Below are 6,175 nucleotides of genomic sequence, written 5' to 3'. Positions count from 1 at the left end.
TAAAGACATATTCATAGCATCAGTAACACTTGTGGATGTCATATCTGTTTCTTTTTTTTTTTTTCACTCTTCAAAGTTTATTTGGTATTTTAGTTGGTATGACACTTGGTTGCATTGTTTATAGGTGGATCTTTCTTTTTACATTATATTGCAATGTATACCATATTCTGACACATATAGTATACAAAATAAGATCCTTTAGAAGAGCTATGCACGACACATGCAATATTGAATTTATCTAGTAGATCCGAAGATGTGATTGACTGGAGGAAAAAAAAAGTCAGATTGGCATACTGAGTGGAGAAACCAGAAGTTCTATAACATGCAGTAAATACACATCTGGTTTGAAGAGCAACCACAACATACGTGACATTGGCAGTGGTGCCTCTGAGGTGGTCGAACTATTTTACATGAACCAATTTAGAATGGCCCGAGATAGGGATCATCCAGGATCAGGATATAGCTGCAGGGTTTTGTGAACCATTCCTATTTGTAACTTTAGGAAATTGGTATTTTTTCCCTTGGCCCTCTTAATATTACTACTTGAGTAACAGATCAGATAATAAGGACAATACACACAGCCTCCAACTAAAATCCTGTTGTCGTCTAGACAGTGAAGTAGTACATTAGAAAACTTTAACACTGCAGCTCTTTTTGGATCCCCCAAAGTGTGTCTGCATTGTTCTTCAAAAGGGCCTCTTCCTCAGGGGTCAGATTCACCTTCACAATATTTGAGATTCCATTCTGTCCCAGGATGCAAGGAACACTAAAGAAGACATCATCTTTGATTCTGTAGAGATCCTTAATCATTGTGGAAATGGGATGCGCCCACCTAAGGTTCTTCGTTATACTTTCTGCCAAATCTGTCATAGACAGTCCAGTGGCCCAGGATGGCTATCCTTTCAGTTTGATCACCTCATAGGCACTGTCAGCCACCTGTTTGTGAACCTCTTTCCACTATTCCTTATCTGCATCAGTGCCTAAGTCGGGGTGAAGATTCTTCAGGGAGACACCAGCAACATTTATTCTACTCCATACAGGCACACTAGAGTCTCCATGCTCCCCAAGGACCCACCCATGACAGCTTAATGGGTGAACTCCCATCCTCTCCCCCATTAGGTAATGGAACCAGGCTGAATCCAGATTGCAACCACTTCCAATAACACAGTTTTTGGGAAAGCTACTTATCTTCTAAGCTGCATAGGTCAAGATATCCACTGGACTGGGAACAACAAGCAACTTGCAGTTTGAACTATATTTTACAATATTAAGAATGTTGAATTTAAAGATGTTCACATTATGCTGGATCAAATTAGGATGGCTTTCTCCCTCTTGCTGACATGCCCCAGCTGTGATAATAACCAGCTTAGAGTTTGCAGACAAGTTATAGCCTTTGCCAGAGACAGTTTTTTTGGTGTTCTAAGGAAAAGGCTGCTATGTTGGAGATCCATCATCTTTCCCTTCAGTTTGTCTTCCATGACATCAACAAGAGCAAGTTCATCTGCCAAGTCCTTCATTAAGATGTCAACAGCACCAACCCCGACAACTGTAATCTTATTCTGGTGGTATGGTCTTCCTTAAGAAGATTCTGAATCAGTTGATAATGAAGAGTTGCCATATTGGACTTAGAACCAAAAGGAATTGGCAGTGTATGCTTGGTGGGCATTGGTGGCATGTGGTATTGGGTCTGGACTTGGTGGCAGTGGCTCTTGGTACTCTGTCCTATCTACATATCTATTATGAAAGGTGAGAGGTTTAAGCAGTTGGTTACTCAGATGAAGTGCCACCCCACCTTGGCTTGAGCTTGTAGGCAGGGTTATCTGTGAGCAAAACCAAATTCCTCTTCAAGAACCATGGGCTAGTGTTTGATCAAGACTCCACACTTCTACACCATGATGCATAGACAAAGTGATTTTTGGCCTAGGAACCAATACATTGTCTGCTTTTACAGCTGTAAAAAGAGGTCAGTAATACCCAGGGAAATGCCAAATTCTAAGCAGCATAAGCTCTTGGTATGAACACTGGGCTGCAGTAGCTGAAAAATGTACCCCCCCTCCCCCCGCCAAGGTAATGAACACAGCAACTTCCTGAATCAAGTAAACAGGGAATTTAAAGTTCTGAAATAAACTTCATTTTTGGGATAGTTGGAGGTTTTGTGGAAAAGTACGTTTGATTTTGAAGGGAAGGATGAGAAATCCAGATAATATATAGGGTATACTTTTTGATTTGCTGCCAAAATATTAACCAAACTATGTCTTATTAAACAACTCAGTAATTTAATAGGTTAAGCTAATTAACCACAATCAAGTTTTAGTATCATAGCTATATCACAAACAAGGACTGGAAAGTATGCACAGTAAGTGGTCTGAGCCACTTCAGAGTTGAACTTGAGCAGGGTTGCCCAGTGCAGAATTTATACCTTTTGCAGCTTCCTTCCAAGGTTTCTACTGGGGGCTTGATAAGAGCAGCTAAAAAGTGTGAGTAACTGTTACACCTCCATTTCTCTCAGCAAAAGGATTTAATTATACTCAATTATACACATAATTCACACATCTTTCATTGTTCTTTCTCAGCCCCTTTCGATATTGCTTTGCCTGCTGATTGTAACTTGCTTGGAGTAGAGGAAGAAAATTTATGCGGGGCAAACATATTGAGTATCTTTGTCTTTACTTAATAAATATGCAGCTGATAAACACATTAGAGGAGACTGTACATTAAATATGTATGCCATGGAAGGAGGAGATTTGGACAATAATAATTTCATAAAGTTAGCAAGAGTCACTATTATTATATACCTACTGGCCCATGATGAATTGAGTTCTTATTTCTTCATGTTTGTTGAGGGTGCCATAGGTTACATTGTTTCAGAATCTGCATTGATTGAAATTAAGCTGAAGGCTAAATTCTTACTGGTATTTTCTGCTGAATTCCCATTATCTATAGATCCTACTCACTGTCCCCAAACTTACATACCTTAAAGCCAGATTTTATACCATTTATCTACTAAAAAACCTTTGATAGCTCTCCATTATCTGTAGAATAACTTCTATAAAAGCAAATTTCGTGAGAGAATTCAAGGCCTTTCATAATCTGACCTGATTTTATCTTTATAGAGACTGAACATTTTTATTAGTGTGCAGTCATATTAATCAGTGGCTTTTCTTCAAACACTGCGTGTTTCCCCTTATCTGCTATTGTTAGCTCAATCAATTCTGTGTGTGTGTGTGTGTGTGTGTGTGTTTTCCCCAGGAACTTAGAAAAATACTTCATGAATGGAAGGATTTTGAAAAAGAACCTGAAAAATGGAAGGAAGGAAAAGACTTAGGAAATTATTTTTTTTCCTTTTCTTCTTTTTTTTTTAAATTGAAGTATAGTTGACACAATGTTACATTAGTTTCAGGTGTACAGCATAGTGATTCAACAAGTTTATACATTATGCTGTGCTCACCACAGGTGTAGCTACCATCTGTCCCCATACAACACAATTACAATACCATTGGCTATATTCCCTATGCTGTATCTTTTATTCCTGTGACTTATTCATTCCATAACTGGAAGCCTGAATCTCTCACTCCCTTTCACCTCATTTTGTACCTGCTCTCCCCTGGCAACCACCAGTTTGTTCTCTGTATTTATGGCTCTGTTTCTGCTTTTTGTTTGTTTGTTCATTTGCTATGTTTTTTAAATTCCACATATAAGTGAAATCATACAGTATTTGTCTTTCTCTGACCTAATTCACTTTAAAATACCCTCTATGTCCATTTATGTTGTTGCAGATGGCAAGATCTCACACTTTTTATGACTAATATTCACTCTTTTTATGCCTAATAATTTTTATGACATATATATATCATATCTTCTTTATCCATTCATCTATCTATGGACACGGGTTGCTCCCGTATCTTGGCTATTGTAAATAATGCTGTGATTAACATAGGGTGCATATATCTTTTCATATTTCTTTTTTATTTGGTCCATACCCAGTAGTGGGCTTACTGGATCATACGGTATTTCTATTTTTAATTTTTTTGAGGAACCACCATACTGTTTTCCACATGGCTGCATCAATTTACATTTCCAACAGCAGTGCACAGTGGTTTGTTTTTCTCCACATCCTTGCCAATGCTTTTCATTATTTGTCTTTTTTATTCTAGCCATTCTGACAGGTATAAGGTGATATCTCATTGTAATTTTGATTTACATTTCCCTGATGAGGAGCATCTTTTCATGTGTCTGTTGGCCATCTTTGTGTCTTCTTTTTTTTTTTTTTTAAGATTTTATTTATTTATTTGACGGAGAGAGAGAAACAGCAAGAGAGGGAACACAAGCAGGGGGAGTGGAGAGGGAGAAGCAGGCTTCCTGCTGAGCAGGGAGCCCAATGCGGAGCGCAATCCCAGGACCCTGGGATCATGACCTGAGCTGAAGGCAGACACCCAACGACTGAGTGACCCAGGCGCCCCATCTTTGTGTCTTCTTTGGAAAAATGTCTGTTCAAGTCCTCTATTTTTAATTGGATTATTATTTGGGTTTTTTTGGTGTCAAGTTGTATGAGTTCTTTATGTATTTTGGAAATAACCCCTTGCAAGTATCTTCTCCCAGTCAGTAGGTTGCCTTGTTTTGTTGATGGCTTCTTTGCTCTGTAAAAGATTTTTAATTTTGATGTAATCCCAATAGTTTATTTTTCCTTTCATTTCCTTTGCCTGAGGATACATGTCTAGAAAAATGTTACTATAGCCAATATCAAATAGATTAGTGCTTATGTTTTCTTCTATGAGTTTTCTGATTTTAGGTCTCACATTTAGGTCCTTAATCCATTTTGAGTTTAATTTTGTGTATGGTGTATGCAGTTTAATTCTGCATGTGGCTGTGCAGTTTCCCCAGCACCATTTATTGAAGAGACTGTCTTTTCTGTATTGTGTATTCTTGCCTCCTTTGCCATAGATTGATTGATCATATAAGCACAGGTTCATTTCTGGGCTCTCTTTTCTGTTCCATTGATCTGTGTGTCTGTTTTTGTGCCAGTACCATCCTGTCTTGATTACTAGAGCTTTGTCGTGTATCTTGAAATCTGGGATTGGGATACCTCCAGCTTTGTTCTACATTCTCAATACTGCTTGGCTATTTGGGGTCTTTTGTGGTTCCATACAAATTTTAGTATTATTTCTTATAGTTTTGTGAAAAATACTTTGGTATTTTGATAGAGATTGTATTGAATCTTTAGATTGCTTTGCGTAGTGTGGACAGCTCAACCAATTCTTTATGCATTGTAGCATAGTATTTACAAGCATAGCCTCTGTGTTTCACACTTCGATCTACTGCTTAGTAGTTGAGCAATCTTGAACAAGTTTCTTTATGAGTGCCTCTGTGTATGCATCAATAAAATGGAACAAATAATATTACCTCATAATGTTGCCACGAGAATTAAATGAAATAATGCATATAGACTGCTTAGAGCAGTGTTTGGCTCATGGTAAAAATGGAACAAGTATTAGCAATGATGATGGTAGTGGTGGTAACGGTGGGGATGTTAACTGGAATATCTCCAATATCTACTTATTAAGTATTTTACTCATTCTAAGTCAATTCAAATTCCACCTTCTCTAAGAAGCCATCTCTCCCTTTCCCATAATCCCAGTGTGTAGTTAAGTTAACTAAAATACATGTTGGAGTGATGATATTTAGGAGAACAGAAGTACAGCTAACTAGCTTCATGAAATAATAGAGTTTTGACTGAAAATTTTGAATTCAGTGATCATTAATGTAGCAGAGAGAGGAATGGTCAAGTATGAGTGAGGAGGAGGATGCAGTGATATGATAGGAAAAGGCAGAGTATTTATGGGAAAGTATCATGAGTTTTGTTTGGCTATATATGAAGTCATTCAAGGGGGGGGAGATATGATTCTGGTGCTGGGGAAACAGGGGAGGTTTAGAGAGATAATTTGTAGTTGTGTTGTGAAATTCCCATGAACAGGTTTTAAGAAATCTTTCCCATTCTTCCATTACCTGTCTTTTTTATTTTTATACTTATGTGCTGCAACACATTTTATTTTAAACTTTACTGAACTGAATTTATTTATTTATTTTTAAATTTTTTATTGTTACGTTAATCACCATACATTACATCATTAGTTTTTGATGTAGTGTTCCATGATTCATTGTTTGTGCATAACACCCA

At 37.5% G+C, this 6,175-nt stretch overlaps 1 pseudogene; it reads right to left on the bottom strand.

The window, feature by feature from the left end:
* Positions 1-586: 586 nt before the first annotated feature.
* LOC102732239 (L-lactate dehydrogenase A chain pseudogene) lies at positions 587-1,636 on the bottom strand (annotated as a pseudogene).
* Positions 1,637-6,175: the final 4,539 nt, after the last annotated feature.

This window comes from Leptonychotes weddellii, chromosome 5 (genome assembly GCF_054177405.1).
Source record: "Leptonychotes weddellii isolate Sample4059 chromosome 5, ASM5417740v2, whole genome shotgun sequence".
In the NCBI taxonomy this organism is placed as follows: domain Eukaryota; kingdom Metazoa; phylum Chordata; class Mammalia; order Carnivora; family Phocidae; genus Leptonychotes; species Leptonychotes weddellii.
The sequence above is the reverse complement of the archived record's forward strand: the minus strand, read 5'-3'. Positions and strand labels throughout refer to the sequence as shown.